Below are 13,981 nucleotides of genomic sequence, written 5' to 3' on the forward strand. Positions count from 1 at the left end.
CTCAACAGCCATTCCTCAGGCCTCTAAAAGGGTGCTGGATCAGAAGTGGAGCAGCCAGGGCAGGCACTGTTCCCCACAATGGATTCCAGCGCTGCTGGTGGCCCTACCCACTACACCACAGCACTGGCACCTGGCCTCACTGTTTTTGACCATACTTGTAAGAACAGTCTTCTGAGAAGTGCATGGCTGCCCCATCTCAGTTGATTTTTTATAAATGATGAGAGATATGGATCTAATTCCATTCTTCTACACGAATACATCGAGCTTTGCCAGCACCGTTTGTTGAAGAGATTATCCTTACACCGATGAAAGGTCTGAACCCTTTTGTCAAAAATCAGGTGGCCATAAGTATTTAGATTAACTTAGGGATTCTCTGTTTCGCTCCATTGGTATGTATCAGTTTTTTTATTGCCAGGCACATGGTGTTTTAATTAGTACACTTTTTTAGTACGCTGTGAAGTCAGGTATTGTGATGTCTCCAGCTTGATTTTTATTTCATCAGGATCACCTTAGCGGTTCTGGATCTTCTGTGGTTCTGTATGAATTGGAGGGTTGTTTTTTTCTAATTCTGTAAAGAATGTCATTGGTATTCTGTAGATTTCTTTCCATGAAATAGATATTTTAATGATACACATTCTTCCAATCCACAAGTAAGGAATATCTTTCCGTTTTTTTGTGTGTGTCCTTGATTATTCTTTGGTCAGTGTTTGATAATTTTTATTGTAGAGCTCTTTCACTTATTTGATTAAATGTATTCCTAAATATACTGATTTTTGTTCCCTCTTAACATTGCATTTGCTGTGTCCCATACATTTTGTTATGTTGTACTGTTATCTTCAATCATTTCCAGAAATTTCTTGATTTCCATTTTGATTTCTCCTACGACCCACCATTCATTCAGGAGCATGTTGCTTGGTCTCCATGTGTTTGCATATGTTCTGGAGTTGCTTGAGTTGTTGATTTCCCATTTCCTTGCATTTTGGTCATAGAAGATTGGTGAAATGATTTCAGTCATTGAGTTTACTAGCCTTGCTTCTGGCCTATCATATGTTGTGTCCTAGTGAATGTTCCAGGGACTGATGAGAAGAATGTGTATTCTGCTAGTGTGAGATGAAAAGTTCTGAGTTAGGACTTCCAGCAAGGCAGCCTGTTCCCCAGGACACAGTGATGAGTGACTGCGTCATTTATAATTGTGACATAATGAAAGGGCTAGGAAACGACCAAGAGAAGACAGTTCAGGTGTTCTTGTAAGATACCGTTTTTTAGTTAAGAGGTCCAAATTCCATGCATTTCATAAATGCAATTTAGGTACACAGTGATAGTCCCAACCCTCCCTCCCTGTCTGTGGCACAACACATTGCACACTTGGTTGTCTGACTCCAGGCAGCAGCCCCGGAACTGACCAGGCCAGGATGCTAGGTGGGTATCTGTCGTTCAGTAGCCGTGACCATGGGCAGTTTGGCAGAGCTGTGCACCATGTGGGAGTGGCTGGGTGTTAGCCCGGGAGGTGTAGAGAGCTCCACACTGCCCTGAGCTTCTGGTGGGCTGGATTGGGAGCAACGATGCCCTTGGAGTGCTCCTGATGATGGTGAGCACAGGAAAGGCATGTCAGGCTGGGGCTCAGGCTGCAGCCCCTGGTTCTTCAAGGTAGTGTGGCCTCTTCCACTGACACTGTGTATCCTTGGAGGAAGGGGCAGGTGTTAGTTGGATGGTGCTTGCATAGTAGGCCTCGGGGAGAAGTAGGCGATGTCTGTGGGAGTGGTGTCGAGGTTGAGGCTGGCTGGCAGTGGCATTGGCGGTAGTGTTACGGTAGGCTTGGAGAGTGCATGAGGGATTTGCTGCGTTTAAGCTTACGGACAGAGAGATGCCCAGGGCCTGCCTCAAAGGATTTGGGAACCGGGGCTTCCCAGTGGCATTCTCCCCCGAAATCTGCAGGTTCGGAGGCAGTGGGGGTGGGCGGTGGCTCAGCCATGAGGAAACCGAGAAGCAGATGCCTGCCTCCCCTCCTGCCTCCCAGAGGACACGGATGTGAAATTAACCCAGAGTAGACTAGTGTTCTCTAGTAATTTGATGATACTGAGTTTTAGATTTCGTTCCTTGAAGTGTTTTTAGTTGCTTTTTTTTTTTCACAGGCAGAGTGGACAATGAGAGAGAGAGATAGAAAGGTCTTCCTTTTCCGTTGGTTCATCCTCCAATGGCCACTGTAGTCGGCGCATTGTGGCCAGCGCACCGCACTGATCTGAAACCAGGAGCCAGGAGCCAGGTGGTTCTCCTGGTCTCCCATGCGAGTGCAGGGCCCAAGGATCTGGGCCATCCTCCACTGCACTCCTGGGCCACAGCAAAGAGCTGGCCTGGAAGAGGGGCAACCGGGACAGAATCCGGTGCCCCGAACGGGATTAGAAACCGGTGTGGTGCGCCGCAGGTAGAGGATTAGCCTATTGAGCCACAGCGCCAGCCATTTAGTTGCTTTTTGTATAGGTGTAAGGTATGGGTCTTCTTTCAGAGTTCTGCATATCTGTGCAGTTTTCTCAGGACCATTTTTTGAAGAAACTGTCCCTTGCACCTGGGATTGATCTTCGGTTCCTTCTTGACAGATAGATTAGTTGTAGATATGTGTGTGTTATTTCAGATGTTTCTTTTCTGTTCCTTTGTTCTGTATGTCAGTTTTTTTACTATACCAAGCTGTTTTGATTGTAACTGTCCTGTTCTGTGTCTTGCAATCTGTTATTGCGATGCTTCGAGTTTTGTCAATGTTGTGTAAGGTTGCTTTCTCTATTCAGATGTTCTGTGTTTTCATATGAATTTTAGCATTGTTTTCTCTCCATCTGGGCAAAATGCTATTAGACCTTTGCTTAGGATCCCATTGTGTCTGTAAATTGCTTATGGTAGAATGGATATTTGCATTATGTTAATTTTGCCAGTGAATCAGTATGAAAGATTTTTCCATTTTTGTGTGTCTTCTTCCATTTCTTTAATGTTTTGTAACTTTTTTGGCTGGTGCCGCGGCTCACTAGGCTAATCCTCCGCCTAGCAGCACCGGCACACCGGGTTCTAGTCCCGGTCGGGGTGCCGGATTCTGTCCTGGTTACCCCTCTTCCAGGCCAGCTCTCTGCTGTGGCCAGGGAGTGCAGTGGAGGATGGCCCAAGTGCTTGGGCCCTGAACCCCATGGGAGACCAGGAAAAAGCACCTGGCTCCTGGCTCCTGCCATCGGATCAACGCGGTGCGCCGGCCGCAGCACGCCAGCTGCAGCGGCCATTGGAGGGTGAACCAACAGCGAAGGAAGACCTTTCTCTCTGTCTCTCTCTCTCTCTCTCTCTCTCTCACTGTCCACTCTGCCTGTCAAAAAAAAAAAAACTTTTTTGCAGACATTTTCATGGATATGAAACTGGACACTGAGTTGACGCTGAATTTCAGCTGCTGGGTAATCTTCCATTTCTGGAACCTCCTTGGCTTCCTGGTAAAACCCAGCTGTGCCTTCACCCTGGACAGGAGCAGCTGGTTAGTACATGTGGCTGTGTCCTGTTGATGGCAGCCCTTGGGCCCAAAGGGGAGCGGAGGGAAGGGAAGGGAACCCTGTTCCTGCAGTTGGGCTGGCCAGGCTGAGAACAAGGTGGACTTCCAACCTTTGGGATGGAGGGTCAAGTCGGGGAGCCCTATATACATGTGGAGACAGAAATGTGGGGGCCTAGCATTCCTAGAATTGAGTGGGGGTCACAGAGACAGAGGTGAATAAGATGTTGGTGAATGGGTTCCCTGGTTCTTTGTAGTTTATTAAGGGCCATAGAACATGCTAAGAAGGGAAGACTGGTTGTCCAGCCAGTGGGAGGGAGACCTGGAAGGAGAACTGCATGTGTTGACTCAGAGTACAAAACATAAGATGTATGGTTTTGGGAGACATGGTAGTAGTTGTTTGGGTTTTAGAGTTTCAAGCTAAGGACGATGGGATTGTAAGTACTTCATGCAGTGGCAGTAGAGGGTTAGATTCAATGGAAGAACCTAGGGCATGCAAGGTTTTGGGAGCTGAAAACAGGTTATTTCTGTATGTCACTATCCTATGATAGGGAATATGGAAGGATTGTATGGAGAAAGGCAGGCGACTTTTAGGAGAATTGTAATAGGGAGGAGCCGGTAGGTCTACATGTAAGTACTAGTGGAGGCCGGCGCCGAGGCTCACTATGCTAATCCTCCACCTTGCGGCTCCAGCACACCGGGTTCTAGTCCTGTTTGGGGTGCCAGATTCTGTCCTGGTTGCCCCTCTTCCAGGCCAGCTCTCTGCTGGGGCCTGGGAGTGCAGTGGAGGATGGCCCAAGTGCTTGGGCCCTGCACCTGTATGGGAGACCAGGAGTAGCACCTGGCTCCTGCCTCGGATGAGCGCGGTGCGCCGGCCACAGCACGCCAGCCACGGTGGCCATTGGAGGGTTAACCAACGGCAAAAGGAAGACATTTCTCTCTGTCTCTCTCTCTCACTGTCCACTCTGCCTGTCAAAAAAAGAAAAGAAAAGGAAAAAAAGAACTAGTGGAGCATCAGAGTGTTAGACCCGGGACAGGGCCTGGGGAGCAACCTTAGGAAAAGTGAGGGAAAGGGTATCAGGAGGCAGGCCGAGGGAACTTGCAGGAGGGACCTGGGAATGTGTGCTGATTTAATCAGGAAATTCGACCAAAGTCTACAGAGTACCAAGAGTTGGAGAGGATCTTATCTGAAATAAAATAAGGGTTAATAGGGGGCTTGGGTACATGGAGAACCTGATTTCGCCTGGGAATGAAGTTTGTGGCTTGTAGTCAGCTTATAGAAGTCAGAATTATAGCAGAGGACTTTTTCTTTGTAAATGTGTTTTTTTTCTTTCTTTTTTTTTTTTTTTTTGCTTTCAAAGGAGTGTCTGTGATGTACCCACATTTGTTCTAGTTATTTAAGGTATTGCAGAGAGCGTCATGAGGGTTTTTGAAAAAGTTTGTGGAAAGAGGGATTTGTAAGGTTGTTTCACTGTGTGAGAGTGCGCACGCGTGTGTGTGTGTGTGTGTATGTAGAGTATTATGCTTACGCATTCATCTGATGAAAATTTCTTGTTTTCACTGCCGTGAAGCATACTGCAATAAATATTGTGGTGTACGTATCTCTCTGATACAATATGTTCATGTGTTTTGGGTTATAGCCAATTGATGGTTTGCTCCATCATATGGCAAGTCTATTTCTGGTTTCTTAAAAATCTCCATACCGTTTTCCACAGCAGCTGCACCAATTTACATTTCCACCACCAGTGTGTAAGTGTTCTTCTTGTCCCACATCTTCCTCATCATTGTGACTCTCTGATCTTTGGGTTTTAGCCAGTATGTACGTGTGAGCTGATATCCCATTGTGGTTTGGATTTGCATTTCCCTCATAGGTTATGATGTTGAGCATTTCTTCCTGTATTTCTTGGCCATCTGTATATCTATGGGGAACTTTCTGTTGAGTTCCTTTGGCCATTTCATATCTGGATTGGTTGTGGTTTTTCTTGCTGCTATTTTTTTCTAAGTTGCAGATGTATTCTTGATATTAATCCTTTGTCAGATAGGTAGCTGACAGTTATCTTCTGCTCATTCTGTTGTATGTCTCTTCTATCTGTGATGACTTCCTTTGCTGTGCAAAGCTTTTAATTTCATTTAATCCCATTTGTTTAGTTTTTATTTTGCTGCTGGTCTTTGAGGGTCTTTTCCAAGGCTCATCGCCTATTCCAGTGTCTTGGAGCTTTTCTTTGTATTACCTTCAAAAAGCTTCATAGTCTCAGGTTATAGATTTAGGTCTGTGATCTGTTTTGAGTTGATTTTCCTATTTTATGGGAGTTATGAATCAAATTTCAGTGTTCTACACAAATACATCCATTTTTGCCAACAGCATTTGTTGAAGAGTTTTTCCTTTCTCCAGTGGATAGGTCTGAATCCTAAAAATCTGGTGTTGTACATATTTGGATTAATATTGGAGCTCACCTTGTTTTCTTCCATTGGTCTGTGTGTCACTTTTTCTGCAAGTGCTTTGATATTTTGTTTAGTGTAGATTTGTAGAATACTTTGAATCAGGTGTTGTGAGGCATCTAGGCTAATTTTGTTTTGTCTTTTTTCTCAGGAACACCTTATCTATTCTGGATCTTGTGTGATTTTGTATGAATTTTTGGTTTGTTTTATGTAATTCTGTAAAGAATGTCATCGGTGTTTGGATACAAATTTAATTGAATCTTTAGGTAGCTTTAGGTGGGATAGAGATTTTAATTATACTGATTCTTCAAATCCACCAAAAGGGATATCTTTCCATTTTTTTGTGTCCTTGGTGATTTCTTTCATCAGTGTATGGCGATTTTCATGATAGAGCTCTTTGGCCTCTTTGGTTACATTTAGTCTTAAATATTTGATTTCTGTTGTTATTATCTTTGGGATTTTTTTGATTGCTGTGTCAGTGAGTTCATCATTAATGAATAAACACTCCTGCTTACACAGTATGCTTATTTGTAACCTGTGACTTCACTTAATTGTTTCACCAGTTCTAGCAGCGTTTTTGGTGGATTGTTTTCGTTTTTTCTCGTACCATAGCATGTCACCTGCAAGCATTTAGAATATCAATTTCTCTTTTATAATCTAGGTGCTATTTCTTTCTTTCTTCTGCTTTCTTTCTCTTGTGAAAATTTACAGTACCAGGTGCTTCTCCTGGTCTCCCATGGGGTGCAGGGCACAAGCACTTTGGCCATCCTTCACTGCAATCCTGAGCCATAGCAGAGAGCTGGCCTGGAAGAGGGGCAACTGGGACAGAATCCAGCACCCCGACCGGGACTAGAACCCAGTGTGTGGGTGCCGCTAGGTGGAGGATTAGCCTGTTGAACCATGACGCCGGCTGACATTCCCTTTCCTGCCCTACTTTCAACACTGTCTTACCCAGTGTACCTCTTCCTTTCTTTCTCCCTTTATTTCTCCCTTCCTTACTTACTTCCTTTCATCCATTTTTTGGATGGTTTTTATATTTGCATTTTAGTAAAAGCTAAGTGCTTTACCAAATAAGAAGTTCAGTAACCAAAAAGTAGGGGTGAGGCAATATTTGGCATTCCATACAGGTGCTGGTTCAAATCTCATTTACTCCACTTCTTTTTTTTCAAGATCTATTTATTTATTTCAAAGACAGTGTTACAGAGAGGCAGAGGTAGAGAGAGTGAGTAAGAGGTCTTCCATCCACTGGGTCACTCCCTGGAAGGCCACAGCTACCGGAGGTGCACTGATCCAAAGTCAGGGGCCAGGAGCTTGCTCAGGGTCTTCCTACACAGTTGTAGGGGCCCAAGGACTTGGGCCATCTTCTACTGTTTTCCCAGGCTATAGCAGAGAGATGGATCAGAAGTTGAAAAGCTTGGACTTGAACTGGCACCCATATGGGATGCCGGCACTGCAGGAGGTGGCCTTACTCATTATGCCACAGCACCGGTCTCTACTCCATTTCTGATCCAGCTCCATGCTAAAGCACCAAAGCATCAGAGGACAGCCCAAGTGCTTGTGACTTAGGAGCCATGTGGGACACCTGGAAAAAACTCCTGGCTTCTGTCATCATCTTGGTGCAGTCCTGGTTGTCTTGGCCATTTGAGAAGTGAACCAGCAGATGGAAGATCTCTCCCTCTTTCTCTCTCTCTGTATGTAACAGTGTCTTTGTAATAAACAAAGTAAATCTCATAAAATTAAGGGAAGAACAGAAACCCTAGTTTATAGGAAATATAAGCAACAAGTATAATCAGGTGAATGGAAAAATGACCATTTTTCCCGTACACCCTAAATTTAAAGTAATCACAGATCATTACAACTATACAAATGCTACATTCTTTTTTCTTTTCAAAATTTTTTTAAGATTTACTTTTACTTACTTAAAAGACAGAATTACTGAAAGAGGTGTAGAGGTAGAGAGAGTGGTCTTCCCTCTGCTGGTTCATTCCCCAAATGGCCACAATGGCTATAAATGAGCCGATCCAAAGTTATGAACCAGGAGCTTCTTCCGGGTCTCCCACGTGGGTGCAGGGCCCCAGGACTTGGGCCATCTTCTACTGCTTTCCCAGGCCATAACAGAGAGCTAGATCAGAAGAGGAGCATTGGGGTCTAGAACCTGTGCCCATGTGGGATGCTCACCTTTCAAGCCTGGGATTTAACACACTGCCACACAGCCCCTACCCCTTCAATTGTTTTTAAAATGAATGAAAAGAGAACATATTTCATGAATTGTGTAGGTACAGTTCTAAGAATAAACCCAGAATTTCCTCTCTTCCCCTTTCCCCTCCTTCCTTTGCTCTTTTCATCTATTTTTCATGATATGATTATAATCCATGTAATATTCAGGGCAACAATAATATTCATAGGAAAAAGGTACAAAGAATAAAGTTCTACTGGAGCAGTATGATCTTTTATTTTAGGACATTAAATTAAAAAAAAAAAAACATTAGTTTTCTTGAGAGGCATTGTTACAGAGAGAGGAAGACATAGAGTTAGAGGTCTTCCATCCATATGTGCTCATTCTACAAATGGCCACAATGTCTGGAGGTGGGCTAGTCCAAAGGCAGCAACCAAGAGTTTTTTGCATCTTTCCCACTAGGGTGCAGGGGCCCAAGCCTTTGGGCCACCTTCCACTGTTTTCTCAGGTCATCAGCAAGGAAGTGTATTGGAAGTGGAGCAGCTGGACTTGAACTGGTGCCCATATGGAATGCCGGCACTACAATGGATGCTTAACCTGCTATGCCATAATTCCAGCCCCAGTATTCTGTTCTTAACCATTGTTTTGTCCAGTTTTCAAACAAAGTTTTATAGGAGTATATTTGCGGCAGTAGTGATACACATTCACATTTATATTTCTTTTTTTGTGTTTTGATTTTTTTTCAAAAAGTTAACTTTCACATGTAAGGTAATACATGTGGATATTTTTCTTTTTCTGGCTGATCTCTAAGATGAAGTCTTCCAGTAACTCCATTTTGATGCACTTGATAAAATTTCATTATTTTTAAGTCCTGAAATACATTTCATTGTAGATCTATACCATGTTTTCCTTGTGCATTCATCTGATGATAGAAATCTTTGTTTAATCTTTATAAATAAATCCATGTTTATTCCTTGTGATTACTGTGAACCATATTGCAATCAACATGGTGGTGGAGATATCTCTTTGATAGAATAATGTTCATTTCTTTTGGGTGTATACCCAGTGGTGGGATTGCTGAAGCATATGGCTGGTTTGTTTCTGTTCTTTTAAAGATCTCTTTATTAGAGAGGCAGAGTTACAGACAGAGGGAGAGACAGATAGAAAGGTCCTTCATCAGCTGGTTCACACTTGAAATGGCTGTAGTGGCCCAAGCTGCGCCAGGCCAAACTTGGGAGCCAGGAGTCCCTACCCATGTACCCACGGTTCTGCATGGGCATGCAGATGTCCAAGCTCTTGGACCATCCTCCACTCCTTTATGCAGGCCATCAGCACTGGCAGATGAACCTTGCCCAAATCTTTTATGTTATCTAAGATCTTAGCTAAGGACAGTATGATGTTTCAGTTGCCAAGGTATTCTAAACTCCACTTCCCTCTTTTCATACACATGATTAGACCCATGATGCATTTAATTAGACCCATGATGCAGTGTGTGTAAACTGCTTGGGCAATCTTTGGGCCCAGCAGCGAGAGCACCAGGATGAGACCTGGGGTTTCCATCCAGGCTCCACTCCGGTTTCCAGCTTCATCCTGGGGCTCCAGCAACTTCAGACACCTAGGAGGAGCATGTGCTCTCGCTCACTTGCTCACTCGCTCGCTCTCTTTCTCTCCCTCCTTCTTAAATAAATAAAAAATTCTTAGAAAACAAAATCTTCAAATTATAGTCTAGGCAGATTGAACATCAATGCTGGCCTCGGCTCCACACTGGCCCAGTGCCAAGGGAAGGGCCTAGAACAATTGGAGCAGTGGGCAGTGGAGCAAACTGCCCATGGACAGGCACCTGCCCAAGAGTCACCGTGCCCGGCCACTACAGTACCTCCAGCTGCCAGGCCACACCCCCCCACCCTCTTGGAACCATTTCTCCCTCCCCACCCCAAGGGGTCCCACCCAGGTCTCTGCCCCTCAGTGACTTTGGGTGAGGGGCTCATATACACGGACCCAGTGCCAAGAGGGACAGCAGGTTCTGCCACCCACACCCACCCGTTGAAACCTCCAGAGTCAGCAACTGGGACTGTGTTGTGGTGTGGGAAGCTGCCTTCCAGGATCTGGGCTGCTGGGGGTCCCTGGTGAATCTGTCAGCGAGGCCAGGCCCTCCTGGGGAGCTTCCACAACCACAGTGGGGGAAGGGGCACAGTTAGAGGGAGACAGAAGCCACAGAAGCTGACGCTGTGCCCCAACCCCTGTAGCCTCTGTATCCCTGCCCCACCTGCCCTGGCCTGGCTGGCCCCTGCAAAACCTGGTTTCTCCCCAGGAATGTTTGTTCCCATTCTCTGCTGGGGGAGCTTTTTCATGGCGGGGCCTCATCCTCGATGAAGCTGTGGGACTCAGAGCCAGGCTCTGTGTGGCCCGACGATCCTGCTGACCCCGGCCTCCTGCAGACCATGGGCTGCCATACCCCTGGCCGCATCTCCAGATTTTCAAGTGGGAAGAAACCACCCCGCGTCCCAGGACTTGCACTTCTGTGGGCCATCCTCAGCAAGGTCAGTGAAGTGTCTACAGCCGCCTGGACCATTTCTATGAAGAACGCTGGTCGAAGCCTTGGCTGAGGGGGTCCAGGGGTGTGGAGTTGGGGGTGAGAACCCTGCAGGGAGAGAGGTGGTCACTGGTGTCCAGGAGCCAGCTAAGGTAGCCATGGGCCTCCCTAACCTGTCCTCGCCCACAGTGTTTCACGGTTGGTTTGGCATTTGTGGCCTCAGATCACGGGCTCCTTCGCTGATAGGTATGTACCCTGCAGCCATGTGGGCCCCACCCTTAGGAACCTGCTGGGCGCTAGAGGCTGGGAGCTGCCAGAGGACAGGCGATGGCCTCAGGAGCTGGTGGACACTGGGGGCAGCTGCTGAGCGTGGGTGCCCTGAAGTACGCTTAAAGGAAGAGGAGCCCAGGTCCCTCCTATTCCCTATGGAGTTTTGAATGCGGCTTCTGGAACACTGTCCCCTCTGGAGCTCCTGAGTTTGTTTTACATGCAGCCAGTTGTAGCCTGGCTCTGAGCTCTGCAGTCACACATATGCAACGCACACACAGTCCAGAAGTGAACTCTAAATGGGCTGTGCACGGATGCATACTTCAGCCCACAGGCCCTTCTTGCACATGCTTCAACTGGCATGGGCTGGGGGGTGTGTGGGACAGACCCCATCAGTGAGCCTGAGCAGCAGGCGGGTCGCTGGCCCTAGTGGAGGGCTGCTGAGGAGGGGGCAGTGGGCTCGGGGGTCCATGGGCTCCACTCGGAAATGCACCCGGAGAAGGGACCCAGCAAAGCGGAAAGGACACCAGCACCTGTGCTGGACACAGGTGACTGCAGATGTCCAAAAGGGCCCAGGTCAAGGGGCTGCCTCCCCCCGCCAATCTCCTTGTGATGCTCACCTTGGAGAGGATGCAGGGCCACGCTGGTACCGGCACTGGAGAACCCTGGACCCTAAGTCTCCACCCACACCCCATGGCTGCTTTCATCCTGGTGAGTGTCGGAGACCCTGAAGGGGCAGGCCATGGTCCCAGGCAGAGGCCTGTCCTCAGTGCGCTGGCCCTGGCCTCTTGTTCCCTCTCTCTGGATGTGTTTGTGTCTTGCACTGGAGGAGAAGCAGCCATGCAGGTCCTGAGCAAGAGTCAGAGCTGGCCTGGTCAGGGAGTCTTCCTCCTGGCCCAGACCCACCTGGGACCAGGAACGTTCTCAGTGCCAAGGGGTTCCACACATTCCTACAAAAACCAATGTGAAACCCAGTCCTCGCAGCTGCCCCTTAGGGCCCCAGGACTCCAATTCCTGAAGGCAGGGAGGGGCAGAGCACATTGCTGCCCCTGGACTCTGCTCAGAGCCCCAGCGTCAGAGTTATGCCCACCCTGGTGGCTCCAGGGTGTGGTTACTGCTTCTGTTTTCCCTGTGGACCACAGCAGGCAGGCCACCCCCTTCCTGGAGTAAGATCACCTGTGTGGACCGTGACGGTGATGTTAGTGTGTGTGTGTATGTGTGTGTTCTGTGTGCATGTAGGTTCACATGTGTATGTGTACTGTGCAAGTGTATCGTGTGCACATGCATAGTTAATGGCTTCATCCTGGCCCAGCCCTTGTTGCTGTAGCCATTTGGGGAATGAACCAGCAGGTGGAAGATCTCTCTCTCTCTCTCTGCAAATCTGCATCTTAAATAAAAAAAAAAAGAATCTTAAAACCCTAAAACCCCACCATTTTCAGCACTGGGGACGCCTTCAGAGCTCTAGGAGCTCAGGCACTTGATGTTTGGTGGAATCAGGGACAGCGAGGTGGCACAGCTGGGCCTACAGCCAACACTGGCATGGCCTTCGGGTGCCAGCTTGAGTCCCAGCTGTTCCCAGCTCCTGTCTTGGGTGCTTGTGAGCCGGGAGAGAGGCTGTGGAGTGGTACAGGTGCTTGGGATTCCTGGCTGCCCCAGGCCTGTCCACGTCTGGACCTCCCCCTCGCACCTCGTCAGCACCAGTAATGCTGTGTCCTTGGTCCCTGGCATCTCTAGGGACTCTCAGGTGATTCTGGGTCCTTAACATGGGGTCTGAAGCTGCTCTTACTGTTGGCTTCCACATGGCTGCTGTCTGTCGCTTTTGTGGCCACCATGGCTCAGCCATGGCCACACTCCCTGAAGAGTGGTTTAGGGGTGGGGCTTTTGTGTCCTCTGACCCCTGCCTTCCCAGGTGTGTTCACAGGGGGCAGCCAGGACTGGAACCAGTGCCTACGATGATGGCACTCCACCCACCACACCCAACATTGATCCCTCACCTCACCTTCCCAACCTGTGTTCAGCTCAGTGGACAGGAGAGGGCGAACAGTGTGGGCCTCTCTGGTCAGGTGGCCACTGACAGGAGGAGGTGTCGAGCCAGGCCTGCTTTGTGTCTAGCTCTAGTTTTCAGGGTGGCAGCTCCCACTGGTGGGCACCTGACCAGCCGCCTCCTAGTGGTCTCCAGGGATTGCCTGTTGGGGGATGTGGGAAGGGAGTTCTGGCCCCCATGGCGGCATCTGCCACCCACCCTGTCACTTGCAGCTCTGTGGGAGATGGGTGAGGGCACCCCTCTTCTGAGCAGGACCCAGAAGGGAGCTGTAGAGATAGAGGTGCAGGCTGAGTGGTGGAGTTAGGCATGGCTGACAGGTTTATAAATGAAGACCTGGGGTCCTTATGGACCTATATTGAGACCAGGACCTCCCCCAGGCCCTGCCTTCCAGTGGGAGTCTGCAGCCCAGCCTGCACACACCATGCTACCCTCCCCTGTCCCCCACCTTTCTTCCCCTCCCCTCTCCACCTGCCCCTTCCACAGGTGCTTCAGGCACACCGGCCCCAAAGGCCATTCTCTCAGGTTCCTCCAGCCCCCAGGGAGTCGTCTTCCTGCAGTTTTCCATAGCACCTGCACTAATTTACATATTTAACATCAGTGTGTAGGTGTTCCCCTTTTCCCACTTCCACCTTATCATTGTGACTCTGTCCTTTGGAGCTTAACCATTTTGAAAGGGTTAGCTCATATCATTGTGGTTTGGATGGCATTTCCATGATGGCTTGTGATATTTAGCATTTTTTTCATAGAATTGTTGGCCATTTGTATTTCTTTTTTAAATTTTTTTTAACAGAGTGGACAGTGAGAGAGAGAGACAGAGAGAAAGGTCTTCCTTTGCCGTTGGTTCACCCTCAATGGCTGCTGCGGCCGGTGGCACACCAAGCTGATCCGATGCCAGGAGCCAAGTGTTTCTCCTGGTCTCCCATGCGGGTGCAGGGCCCAAGGACCTGGGCCATCCTCCACTGCACTCCCGGGCCAAAGCAGAGAGCTGGCCTGGAAGAGGAGCAACCGCCA

This window comes from Oryctolagus cuniculus, chromosome 19 (genome assembly GCF_051225735.1).
Source record: "Oryctolagus cuniculus isolate XC-2025 breed Fujian yellow rabbit chromosome 19, ASM5122573v1, whole genome shotgun sequence".
NCBI classification, from domain to species: Eukaryota; Metazoa; Chordata; class Mammalia; order Lagomorpha; family Leporidae; genus Oryctolagus; species Oryctolagus cuniculus.